The 13,882-nt window shown below is 34.8% G+C and overlaps 1 long non-coding RNA gene across 1 annotated transcript; it reads left to right on the plus strand.

Annotated features, from left to right (window-relative positions):
- Positions 1-1,015: 1,015 nt before the first annotated feature.
- Positions 1,016-2,631, plus strand: LOC130936783 (uncharacterized). The gene is made up of 3 exons (XR_009068176.1): positions 1,016-1,407; positions 1,982-2,131; positions 2,380-2,631. It is a non-coding gene; the product is annotated as an uncharacterized LOC130936783 (long non-coding RNA).
- The last annotated feature ends 11,251 nt before the right edge of the window (positions 2,632-13,882 follow it).

Genomic DNA, 13,882 nt, shown 5'->3' on the forward strand with positions numbered 1-13,882 from the left:
AAGGCTCCATTAAAGGTCAACTTCTTTTGACCAAAACTCTAAAAAGGCTTGGGAAATTTGAGAAGAAAAATGAAACACAAGCAACAGAGTTTGAGCTCTATGACTTGAAGAAGTAGGTCATGGAGTCGTTGTGAAAGAAGGCAGAGGATAGTGGGTAGAGGAAGAAGCGGAGGGACATCGCAAAGAGGAAGATGGCAGAGAAAGTGGGTGACAGAAGAAGCGGAGGCTCATCTCTGCAGCAAGTAGGGGTTTGGTTCTCACATTTTATATTGGGCAATTTTAAAATATTAAAAGAGTTGTTATCTTTAAGTGTAATTTTTAATAAATTAATAATAAATTAAATATAAATCATTAGATCGTTTATCAATCTAATCTAACGCTTCAAATTTTATGGTGTATTAGATAAGCTCAAAAGATTTGAGCTGATTTTATATATACTAGTCCAAAAAAAAAGGAAAAAAAGAGAGAATAATATACAGCATATTGATTTTAGTTTGCAAAGCGAAAGATTTAATTTGGGAAGGAGAAATGATTGATAAATCCCTTGCCATAAAAAAATTGATACATCACGAGTGTTATGTATTAAAGTTGAAATTAATCCTGTCAACAACCCTGGATAAATATGGATGATTTGTAGTTTATATAGTATTTAATTGTTATTGACACAACAAATAGACCGGTAATGGTTTCATATTGAAACTAATTAAGGTTGTAATTAGTTTATAATTTGGTTGTATTTCATATAATTACACTTTTCCCAAATTTTCCTTGTATTTTATGACTTTTTTTCTTGGAACAAGTTTGCCTAAAATTAGCTCAAGTTTTTTGAGCTGATCTAATGCACCATACAATTTAAACCATTAGATTAGATTGATAAACAATCTAATGGTTTATATTTAATTTATTTATAATTTATTATGAATTACAATAAGAGATACAAATTTTTTTATATTTTAAAATTGCCATATATAAAATTTCAGAACCAAACCCTCATTTCAACTGCTTGCTGCCTTCTTCCTCTTTGTGACGACCTTCTGCTTCTTCTTCTATCCTTAAGGCTTTACTCTCGAAAAGCACTGTCGTCACTGATCACGACATCACTGCTGTTACTCCTCTTCATAATCATCATCCTGTTCCTCATCAGTTCCCATAGGTGTCCGCCATTGAAGGCTCATCCTCCTCCGCAGCTGAGCCTTTTGGCAATGAGATTCATGCTACTGTGGCAAGTGGAGTTCCAGCAACCTCGTTATCATCAGGAAGCGGTGGTAGTGAAGGAGAATGGGCAGTTACTGTGGCAAAGGGGAAGAGAAGGGCGGTGGAGGAACCAGTGGACAAGGCCAGCCTTCAGAAGTAGAGACGCATGACCAAGAATTGTTAGTCTACTGCTAGGTCCAGGAACGCAAACAGGTACTTACCGCATTTTTCAAATTTTTTTAGTAAAGTTTCATTTCTTATATATTTTTATTTGATGTTTGGAAAATAGAGATTCTTATATGGTAAGTGAGATTCATTATTCCTGGGAATTTCACTATTGGGGGTTTTACTGAATTAAAGTTGAGATTTTTTTTTCTCTTTTATTGATTAAGTTGGTTGACTGTAGGCTGAAAACAAAAAGAAGAGGTTGAAGGAGTTATGTAACGTATCTCACTTTTTGTTAACTCAATATTGCTTTAGTATAGATAGTAGAGAGATATTTAAATTAGTTTTATTATTAACGCTGTGATTGTTGTATAGTAGGGTTTAAATGGTTTGATATGGATCGGATATGACTGATAAGATGATATAATGGCGTAGTCTTATACATGTAGTCAATGCAATCTAGCTGGGAAAAGCTCTTTTTTCTGTGTATGATGTGTTTGATAATAATCACTCCCACGTTGAATAGTTAGTGCTATATTGGTTTGGTTAGGAACTTAGGATATAGATACTTCAAATATTTATTGATAATATTGATTTGATTTTTAATTTTGGTGGGGTGCAGAAGAAGGAGGTGCTTGATGAGGGAAGATGAAGATGCTTGGGCAAAGAAATACATGCTTATAATAAAGGGAAAACTCTAGTTGTAAGCAAAGTTCCTTTGCCTGATTACTGTGCAGATCTTGATAAGCGTCATGGATCAACACAAAAGGAGGTATAGTATATCTACCCTTTTTTTAATGTCTGATTTCTATTTTTGTGTGTGGAAGGATTTAGAAATGTACTTAACTTTGTTAAGTGTTCTGTAGATTAGAATGTCTACAGACATTGAACAAAGAGTAGAAAAATCTTTTGAATAACTCATAATCAGTGGGGGAAGCGTTTGCTAGTTTTCCTTCTGTATCCATTGAATTGGGATAGAAACAATCATTAACTGCTACGAAATCTGTTTCTTCACAACAGAGTGATTCTTCAAAGGATAAATTTAATGTTGCTCTAAAGAAAAGGCAGGAACAACATAGCTTCCACAATTCATTCTGGAAGAGGAAATAGGATCTTTGCGCTGGGGCTGATTGCAAACTAATTTGTACTCAACCTTGTTTTTACTCAACCTTTTTGTAATTTATGTTATTTGATACTGGTTTTTTTGCCTATTTCATCAAGTTGTTTAACAATATTTGGATCTTATACAACAATGTTATTTGATTTTTTCCTTAAGTGTTTACAAATTAGCTTATATCAGATATCACCGATCCAAAGACAACCAAGATGTTGAAATTTTTGGTTTTCAAGATCAAGATGCCTATTTAGTCCCTTATTAGTTTAACACTTCAATGGATTATTAATTCCCAAATTCCTTAGGTTCAAGAGGTCTGTGTAATACAAAAATTCCTTCATGTGAGATTTTGGGACCAAAAATTGTTGCACTCTACGAGACACGCCATGCATTTTTTTGCTATGTCATCAAAAGAGAATAATGTATATATGCTACAACATTTGGTAAAAGTAAGAGTTTCCAAAAGTGACCGTTAATGAAACTTTCTAACAAGATCAAGCCATGAAAATAGGAATTTTAGTATTAGAATAGAAATGGAATATTTAAATAAAGATTGAGATTGGTCATAATTATTTCTAATTGATATTTTAAAAAACTATTAATTAACTATGTTGATAGCTAGATTTTTTCAATTTTTTTCTATTTAGAAGTTAAGACACCCTTTGATCTGTTGTGCAATAAGTGCTATTGAGTAACCAAAAGTGATGAACCTTGTGAAAATTTCTATTCACATGATGAGCACTGTAGAATATATAATGTTCATAGACATGGCATTCTCTTAAAATCACATAGAAATGCTCTTATATTTCAAGGAGCAACATTACATCTTTTTAAATTTTGGAGAGAGAAAAAAATTACATTTAAATTAGTGTATTATGATAGTTTGTGCCAGCAAATTATCCTACAAAAGTTAACTTGATGGATTGTTGAGATGGTTGATCTGAAATTGATTTAGAAGCAGCAATGACAATGACAGATGATAAAGATTAAGATTTTATTTGAAACTGTGCCATCAAGCTATACCTCTAACCAAACTAAGCTTCTAATTGTACCTGCAAAATTTGAAAAAGCAATATCTATTATGACATTCAACAAAGCACAAATTCATGTTTAGATCAACTTAGTATAACAAAAATACCCCTGAGAAATTACAAATTGCAGCACATATTAACAGAGAAAACAACTTAATTTCAATTTTCAAGATAAACAAGAAAAATAATCTATTGAATATAGAAAAATATCACAGCTTCTTTTCACCATTTTTTTAATTACTTTAAGTTCTTAATTTAAAAATCATATGCAATTGATAAATTCAGGAACTCATTGATCAAACCCTAAATCAATCCAAACACAAATCTATTGAAACTCTTGAAGTGTAGCGATGAAGGGAGAGACGGTGCTAAGGACGACGAAAAGACGCGGTGCACGATGAAGGCAGAAAGAACGACGACGTTCTAAAGCTGAAAAGAGAATTCTCAAATAAATTGGCAGTAGACGTGAATTCTGTGAAAAGGGAAGAGAAAGAGAGGCCGATGGCAATGGGTAGGGATTATTGTTGATGGCAGTTGGTTCTGTGAAAAAGGGAAGAGAAAGGCAGTGGGTGGGGATTATTGTTGAGGCTGATGGTAGTTAGGGATTGTTGATGATGGCAATGGGTTCTGTGAAAAGGGAAGAGAACGAGAGCAGAGAGTGTGTTAGTGGATTTTGTTGCTAAGTGAAGGTAGCAAATTTAGGGTTACCTAAATAAATTTTAAAAATATTTATGGTAAAGATAAAAATTTAATAATAATTATTAAACTCCCATTTAAGGTCTATTTATAAATTAATTATTATTCTTATCACAAAAGCTCAAAACACTTGGGCTTACTAAAGACAGACCCCTTTGTATTTATGACTTAATACATAATAAATATTCAAACTAAACAAAATATCAACCATTAATACCTCTACTAATTAATTTGCATATGCAATAAATTTAGGGATGTACATGATCAAGTGAAATCGAATTTGTTTTAATTCAGATCCGACCCTAAATATATAATGGATCTATTTTGTAGATCCTAACTCGACTCTAAATCCGATGAAACCTAAATATTTTTAGACCATAATTATATCGGGTCCAAATTAGATGAAAATCAGACATTTAAAACTTTAACAATAATTTATAAAGAAGAAACTTTTTACTGAAAACTGATATCCATATTTGAACATGAATTTGTCTATAAATTCTAATTTGATACTTCTTTGATTTATTTTCTAATTCAACAAGTGTGATTAAAAATAAAACAATAAACTTATAATTAATATAATATAATATTAAAATTAGTTTAAAACATATATACTTTTTTTAGTTTTTTTAGAGTGCACATAGTTCGGGTAAAGTAGGGTTCACTTTGACTCGAACTCGACTCTAAATAATGACCGGATCTATTTTTATGACCCGTACTTAACCCTAGATCCGTTGAAATCACACCCAATTAGTCTCTAAAATGTTTGAATTCAGACCAGATTTTCAAATCGGATTAGACCATATACACCCCTAAACAACTTTAGCACAAAACACTTTACAAAATGGGACCGATCATACTGTAACTTTATGTTCTCTTAGGTTTCAGTGGAGTAGAAATTATCTCTATTAGTATCCCTATATGACTATATACCCCGAAACGGTACTCTAATATCAATAGTTGTCTTCGTGTAGAAGGAATCGCATTGCCCCATAACTTTTTATCGTTCAAAGTATAACCTTTTGTACAAACGTTAAAATTAAGAACAATTAAGTATGTGGGAGGAATTGACAGAGAAGTGTGTGATTAAGTGATAGCAACACACAACTAAATATCAAAAAATGTTTAAGTGTATTGGTACACTAGTATTTAATAATTTTTAATAGTTAACTTTAATTATAAAAAATATAATATGTATATATATAATATAAAATTAAAATCAACAGTTAAAATTTATCAAAATATTAATGTACTGATATATTGAAAAAAAATTAAATATGACCATACCCAATAATGTTGACTTTGTATTTATTTAAGACTACAATATGAGATTCTCGTGAGATTTGAGACTGAGAGGTAAGATCGCAAAACTGCTCTTAATTCAAACGATGAAGGAAAATTTGAGATCATGTTCCCTTACAGCTAAGAAATTTACAATTTTTTCCCGCCAAACTGACATACATACATCTTTTTAATTGGATAGAATGCAAAATTCATTCAATGTGAGTTTCACATTTCATCGGAAATTATAGAGTAAATCACTTAAATAAACTGAATCTAATTCAAAATTATATAGATGTCTTAAATTAAAATTAATTACACGCTATATTTTAAATACTTTTATATAAATCGGATCAAATTGACTCGATTTATGTTATGTTTGTGCGGCACAAATAATATATCGAATGTAGTTAATTTTAAACTATATAAATAATTCTAGTTTAGAAGATATGTAATTTTAAGCTAGAATTATTTTATTTGTTTGATTTATCCAAAATTATGTATTCATTTTGCATACAAAATAAATTAAGAATAAATTATCAGAATGGTATCCGAAAATTCAAATCGCTAACAAAAAGAATCTAAAAAATTATTAACGACAAATAAAGCACAAACAATTTCAAAACGTGACAAAAGGAATTAAATATTAAATATATATTTTAAAAAATAATTTTAAAGATTAAATTTTGATGTAAAGTTTTACAATCATTATATAAGATCTTTTCATTCTTAAAATTTAGTAATTTTTTATCGAGTAAAATTTCTTTAATTTTTTTTATTGTGAATGACTATTGTTTTTAAAAATAAAAAGAAAAATTTAAAGATCAAATTTTGCTCTGAAGTTTGTTGTGCACCTAAATATTTATTTAAATGTTATCACAAAAATTTAGATCAAATAAATAAATTGTTTGCTAAAATATAAAAAAAAAATTTGTTACTTAACAAAATATAATATTTTATTGATTCTTTTACAAAATCGGGACCCATCATACTATAACTTTTTCTTCTCCTAGGTTCCAGTAGAGTAGAAATTATCTCTATTAGCATTCCTATATGGCTATATACCACGAAACGGTACTATCAACAGTTGTCTTCTATAGGTGTAGAAGGAATAACATTGTCCCGTAACTTTTTATCGTTCAAATTTTCAAATGTATTGGTATATCGGTATTTCAGTGATATTTAATTGTCAATCTTAATTATAAAAAACATATATAATATATATAATTAAGATTAACGGTTAAAAATTATTGAAATATCAGTATATTGGTATATTTGAAAACTTTTCCAAACTATAACCTTTTGTATAAATGCAAAATTAAGAAAAATTAAGTATGTAAGAGGGGTTTGCAGAGAAGTTTGTGATTAAGCGATAACAACACAACTAAATATCGGATGATGTTTAAGTGTACCAATACATTAATATTATAATAATTTTTAATCGTTAATTTTAATTATAAAAAAATATATTATATATATAATTAAAATTAACAATTAAAGTTTATTGAAACACTACTGTATCTGTATACTTAAAAAGTTTTCCCTAAATATGAACATGGCCAACAATGTTAACTTTTTATTTATCTAAGACTACAATATAAGATTCTAGTGAGATTTGAGACTGACAAGTAAGATGGCAAAACTACTTTTAATTCAAACGATGAAGGAAAATTTGAGGCCATGTTCCCTTATAGCTAAGAAATTTACAATTTTTTCTCCGCCAAGCTGGCATACATACATCTTTATAATTGGATAGAATGTAAAATTCATTCAATGTGAGTTTCACATTTCATCAGAAATTATGGGGGTAAATCACGTAAAAAATTGAATCTAACCTAAAATTATGTAGATATCCTAAATTAAAATTAGTTACATGCTATATTTTGAATACTTTTATATAAATTGAATCAAATTAATTTGATTTATATCATGTATGTGCACACAAATAATAAATTGAATCTAATTAATTTTGAGTTGTGTAACTAATTCTGATTTAGGACATGTGTAATTTTGAGTTAGAATCATTTTGTTTGTGTGATTTATCCAAAATTATCTATTCATTTAACAAACAAAAAAAAATTAAAAATAAATTATCAGAATGGTATCTGTTACGGTGGGTATTTGGAGATTAGTGGGCTGGACTCGTTGGCTTGGCCCAATAATCTGAAGGAGGAACCCTTTGACTAGGTTCGCGTCAAGGAGCCTCCGTCCGACTTGTGTGCGCGAGAGAAGGGGGTGGTACCTGCAAAGACACTCCGATGCCTAAGTCAGCAAGAGTCTAAGCAAGTTTGGAGAATATTGGAACTTAGAGATACCTGAGGGATATCAGTGTATTTATTGTGGTGAACCAATAACCACTGTTGGAGTAGTTCCACCTTTTAAGGAGCATAACCGTTCCTTTATTTTAGGGAAGTTGAGATATGGCTCCTGAAAATGGGTTTGAGAGATTTTAGGGGCAGTTACTTATTTGAATAAGTGTTATCTACCAACTAACCTTTGTTCCCAACTTCTTTAGGGTGGAGTCTGTGTCGAATCCGACCTCTTGGGAGGAGGTCGGTTACGTTGGGAGGCCAATCTATGAATTAGGCCTTTTTATCCTATTTGGACCTGGGCTTTGGCGTTGGGTCAGGGTATGAATAGTGCCCCTACTCGAGTCCAAGCTCTTACATTTATGAGTTAGACTCGAGTATTTTAACTCGGGCTTGTAGCTGACATGGTGAGGAACCGACGTGATTTTTCAAAAACTGACGTGATTCAAAATTTCTCAACCGTCCCGTCTAATCAAACGTCGCATCCGTTTGGGGTTTCATATTTATGCGTGGGGAGTAGTTACATTGGTAACGGTGCATCTCTTTAATGATCACGTTGATTTACCATTATGCCCCAAGCGTGCTTATAAATACTTTTCCCTCTCTTTCCTTGTTTCGTTTCTGAAAATTTTCTCACTTACACACTCTGTTCGAAAGAAAGCTTCCTCTTTTTCGATCACCTGCTGTCACGCCTGATTCTTCGAAAGAAAAGGTCAGTTCTTTTTCCTTCTCCTCTTTTACAAATGCTTTTATTTGTATACTTTTGTTTTTAGAGGAGTGTTAGCTGTAGGCCTAGTGACTCTGTTTTATTGAGAAACTTACTTTAGGCCCTTTCAGAGACCCTGTTTTTTATACTTTTCCCTTTTTTCTTTGTAGGATTCGTCACCCTTTTAGAAAAAGATGTCTTCTTTAGAGTCTCTTTGACTGTGGGTGGATGATATCGTTCTTGGGGAGAGCCCCTTGGTAGATACTGACTACATTACTGACCTGCGTACTCATCATAGGATTTGTGTCTAAACCTTGTCTGTGGTATTCCATGTAGGATCTGGGATGGGATGACTCTGACGAGCTTCAAACTCGCAAGTGTTGGGCGCAGTGACAGTGTGCAAAAGGATCAATGGATCTTATTCCGACTTGATCGAGAACCGACAGATGATTAGCCATGCGGAAAACCGTAGAGGACCATTTTCACTGAGCGGATGGATGGTAGCCATTGACAATGGTGATCCACCTACATACAGCTTGCCATGGAAAGGAGTATGAATGATTGGATGAAGGCAATAGGAAAGCAGAGGCTCAGAGGGAACAAAGCATCTTTATACGCTTATCTGAAATTCCCACCAATGAATTGCATAAGTATTTCTATCCTATTTTATGTTCTATTTCACTCTTTTAGTTATCAAAACCCCATAACCATTTGAATCCGCCTGACTAAGATTTACAACATGACCATAGCTTGCTTCAAACTGACAATCTCCGTGGGATCGACCCTTACTCACATAAGGTATTACTTGTACGACCCAGTGCACTTGTTGGTCAGCTGCACGAAGTTTTGTATCACGATTTCATGTACCAAGGTTTTGGCGTCGTTGCCGGGGATTGTGAATATCTGTGAAGCTCCATGAGAGCTCACTGTCAAGCTATTGACATTAAAGAAGCGCTTATTGGGAGGCAACACAATTTTTATTTTCCAATTTCCATTGTTATTTTATATTTTCTTTAGGTTGATGATCATGTGGAGTCACAAAAACAACTACAAAAATCAAAGCAACCTCAAAAATAGCATTAAAAATAGCACACCCTGGAGGAGGAGCTTACTGGCATTTAAACGCCAGTAAAGGTAGCAGAATGGGCATTAAACGCCCATTCTGGTACCATTCTGGGCGTTTAACGCCAGAAAAGGGCACCAGACTGGCATTTAACACCAGAAAAGGGCACCAAGTTAGTGTTCAACGCCAGAAAGGGAAGAAAAGTTGGCGTTAAATGCCATAAATGGGCAGCAACCTGGCGTTTAACGCCCGGATTGGCACTCGGAGGGCATTTACACGCCAAAATGGTACAGGGATGAGAAATTCTTAACACCGCAAGATCTGTGGACCCCACAGGATCCCCACCTCAACTCACTCTCTCTCCTCTTCACACCTCCCCGTACCACCCTTCCCCAAATACCCCTCAACAATCACCTCCATCTCTCTTCCCCATCAACTCTTCACCACTCACATCCAACCACTCTTCCCCACAGACCCCACCTTTCAAAATTCAAAAACTTTCCCTCCCAAACCCAACCCTCACACACGAACCCTACCCCTCTCTCCACTCCTTTATAAACCCCTCATCCCTCCTTCATTTTCACACATCATAAACACTTCTTTCCCCCATTGGCTGAACCATTCACACATATCCATCTCCTCTATTTTTTTTCTTCTCCATCCCTTCTTTCTTCTTTTGCTCCAGGACGAGCAAACATTTTAATTTTGGTGTGGAAAAAGCGTTGCTTTTTGTTTTTCTATAACCATTTATGGCACCTAAGGCCGGAAAAACCTCTAGAAAGAGGAAAGGGAAGGCAAAAGCTTCTACCTCCGAGTCATGGGAGATGGAGAGATTCATCTCAAAGGTCCATCAAGACCACTTCTATGAAGTTATGGCCAAGAAAAATGTGATCCCTGAGGTCCATTTCATGCTCAAAAGGAATGAGTATCTGGAGATCCGACATGAGATCCGAAGAAGAGGTTGGGAAGTTCTCACCAACCCCATTCAATAAGTCGGAATCTTAATGGTTCAAGAGTTCTATGCTAACGCATGGATCACCAAGAACCATGATCAAAGTGTAAACCCGAACCCAAAAAATTGGCTCACGATGGTTCGGGGAGAATACTTAGATTTCAGTCTGGAAAATGTAAGGTTGGCATTCAACTTGCCTATGATGCAATGAGATGCACGCCCCTACACTAGAAGGGTCAACTTTGATCAAAGGTTGGACCAAGTCCTCATGGACATATATGTGGAAGGAGCTCAGTGGAAAAGAGACTCCAAAGGCAAGCCGGTTCAATTGAGAAGGCATGACCTTAAACCCATGGCTAGAGGATGGTTAGAGTTCATCCAACGCTCCATCATTCCTACTAGCAACCGGTCTGAAGTAACTGTGGATCGGGCTATCATGATCCATAGTATCATGACTGGAGAGGAAGTAGAAGTTCATGAGGTCATACCCCTAGAACTATACAAGGTTGCTGACAAGCCTTCCACTTTGGCAAGGTTAGCCTTCCCTCATCTCATCTGTCACCTATGCAATTTAGCTGGAATTGTCATACAGGAAGACATCCTCATTGAAGAGGACAAGCCCATCACTAAAATGAGGATGGAGCAAATAAGAGAGCCCATTCATGGACCTCATCAAGAGCATGAGGAAGTCCCTCATCAAGAAATCCCTGAGATGCCTCAAGGGATGCATTTTCCTCCACACAACTATTGGGAGCAACTTAACACCTCTTTGGGATATTTGAGTTCCAATATGGAGCAACTAAGGATGGAGTACCAAGAGCACTCCATTGTTCTCCATGAAATTAGAGAGGATCAAATAGCCATGAGGGAAGAGCAACAAAGGCAAGGAAGAGACATAGAGGAGCTTAGGCGTTCCATTGGATCTTCAAGAGGAAGAACTAGCCGCCATCACTAAGGTGGACCCGTTCTTTGATTTCCTTGTTCTTATTTTTCTGTTTTTCGATTTTTATGCTTTATGTGTTATCTATGTTTGTGTCTTCACTACATGATCAGTAGTATCTATGTCTTAAGGCTATGAATAAATTCCATGAATCCTTTACCTCTCTTAAATGAAAAATGTGCCTAATTACAAAAGAACAAGAAGTACTTGAATTTCAAATTTTATTTTGAAATTAGTTTAATTATTTTGATGTGGTGGCAATACTTTTTGTTTTTCTGAATGAATGATTGAACAGTGCATATTTTTTTTGATAGTGAAGTTTATGAATGTTAAAATTGTTGGCTCTTGAAAGAATGATGAATAAAGAGAAATGTTATTGATAATCTGAAAAATCATGAAATTGATTCTTGAAGCAAGAAAAAGCAGTGAAAAAGAAGAAAAAGTAGCAAAAAGAATGGCAAAAAAAAAAAAGAGGAAAAAGAAAGAAAAAGAAAAAGCCAGTAGCCCTTTAAACTAAAAGGCAAGGGTAAAAGGCATCCAAGACTTTGAGCATCAGTGGATAGGAGGGCACAAAGGAGTAAAATCCTGGCCTAAGCAGCTAAATCAAGCTGTCCCTAACCATATGCTTGTGTCATGAAGGTCCAAGTGAAAAGCTTGAGACTGACTTGTTAAAGTCGTGATCCAAAGTAGAAAGAGTGTGCTTAAGAACTCTGGACACCTCTAACTGGAGACTTTAGCAAAGCTGAGTCACAATCTGAAAAGGTTCACCCAGTTATATGTCTGTGGCATTTTTGTATCCGGTGGTAATATTGGAAAACAAAGTGCTTAGGGTCACGGCCAAGTCTCATAAAGTAGCAGTGTTAAAGAATCAACGTACTGAACTAGGAGAATCAATAACACTATCTAAAATTCTAAGTTCCTATAGATGCCAATCATTCTGAATTTCAAAGGATAAAGTGAGATGCCAAAACTGTTCAGAAGCAAAAAGCTACTAGCCCTGCTCATCTAATTGGGACTAAGTTTCATTGATATTGTGAGATTCATTGTATATTCTCTTCTTTTTATTCTATTTTGTTTTCAGTTGCTTGGGGACAAGCAACAATTTAAGTTTGGTGTTGTGATGACTAGATAATTTATACACTTTTTGGCATTGTTTTTAGGTAGTTTTTAGTATGATTTAGTTAGTTTTTACTATATAATTATTAGTTTTTATGATAAAATCATATTTCTGGACTTTACTATGAGTTTGTGTGTTTTTCTGTGATTTTAGGTATTTTCTGGCTGAAATTGAGGGACCTGAGCAAAAATCTGATTCAGAGGCTCAAAAAGGACTGCAGATGCTGTTGGATTCTGACCTCCTTGCACTCAAAATGAATTTTCTGGAGCTACAGAAGTCCAATTGGTGCGCTTTTAATTGCGTTGGAAAGTAAACATCTTGGGATTTCCAGCAATATATAATAGTTTATACTTTTTTCGAGATTTGATGGCCCAAACTGGCATTCCAAGTCAACATAAAAATTCTGGCGTAAAACGCCAAAACTGGCATAAAAGCTGGAGTTAAACACCCAAACTGGCACCAGAGCTGGCGTTTAACTCCAAGAGAAGCCTATGCACGTAAAAGCTTCAATGCTCAGCCCAAGAACACACCAAGTGGTGATGACAAGTCATCTTAGCCTAGTTTCACTAGTCTTTTTCTTTTGTTTTCACTTGAATTATGCACTTTCTTGAGGCTTAAGCAAGCCAATTTAGGTAGATTTTCATGCTTCCTTTGATTGAATCAACCATATGTGAATTAATGCTTTTTCATGAGATTTGATGACATAATTGATGCATATTAAGATAGAATGATCATCTCATGATTTCAAGCAAAGCTTTGATGTGTTTGGTTGATTTATGATAGGTGAAGAAAGCTTGGAAAAGGATTGAAGTGAGAAGGAATGACTAGAAGCTAAGAGAAGACAATGAATCAAGTGAAATTGAACCAGGAACAAATGAAGTTGGAGTTGAAGTTAGCCCCCAAACGTTGGCACAAACTTTTGGACTTGAAGTTAGCCTCAACGTTAGCCCCCTAACTTGGAGGCTAACGTTGGAAGCTAAAAATTTCTCCCAGGGTGTGCCACGTTTGCGCCAACGTTAGCCCCCTAACTTGGAGGCTAACGTTGGCATGAGAAATTGCTCCCAGGAGTGTGCCACGTTTGCGCCAACGTTAGCCCCCTAACTTGGAGGCTAACGTTGGCATGAGATCTCTCCCCCAGGGTGCTTCACGTTAGCGCCAACGTTAGCCCCCTAACTTGGAGGCTAACGTTGGCATGAGTAATTCCCTCCAGGGTGGCCAACGTTTGCGCCAACGTTAGCCCCTAACTTGGAGGCTAACGTTGGCGCCACTCCAACTCAAAGCAAGGCCAACGTTAGGGTCAAAGTTAGCCCCCTA

The sequence above is a fragment of the Arachis stenosperma genome, chromosome 6, assembly GCF_014773155.1.
Source record: "Arachis stenosperma cultivar V10309 chromosome 6, arast.V10309.gnm1.PFL2, whole genome shotgun sequence".
NCBI lineage: Eukaryota > Viridiplantae > Streptophyta > Magnoliopsida > Fabales > Fabaceae > Arachis > Arachis stenosperma.